We start from the raw sequence: 263 nt of genomic DNA on the forward strand, positions 1-263 counted from the left end.
AAGACAGAGAGAGAGACAGGGAGAGACAGAGAAAGACAGGGAAAGACAGGGAGAGACAGGGAGAGGCAGGAAGAGGCAGGAGAGGCAGGAGAGACAGGAAGAGACACAAAGCAAGCCGCAGCCCACATGAAATGAGCTAAGCGAGAAAACCAATCAGTATCGCGGAAAAGCGGCAACAATTAAATCTGTTACATGCCTTTTTTTAGAGAACATACATTTTTGTTGCACTTGTTGATGATAGGAGTGAGAATATTAAAAAGCTA

At 44.9% G+C, this 263-nt stretch overlaps 1 protein-coding gene across 1 annotated transcript in view; it reads right to left on the reverse strand.

Moving 5' to 3' along the window:
- Positions 1-263, reverse strand: part of LOC116852030 — a 4,220-nt gene that overhangs the window by 2,129 nt on the left and 1,828 nt on the right. The gene's annotated exons all lie outside the window — the stretch shown is intronic.

Source organism: Odontomachus brunneus, unplaced genomic scaffold (assembly GCF_010583005.1).
Source record: "Odontomachus brunneus isolate Ranch 3 - 2012 unplaced genomic scaffold, Obru_v1 Obru_scaffold_199, whole genome shotgun sequence".
Lineage (NCBI taxonomy): Eukaryota > Metazoa > Arthropoda > Insecta > Hymenoptera > Formicidae > Odontomachus > Odontomachus brunneus.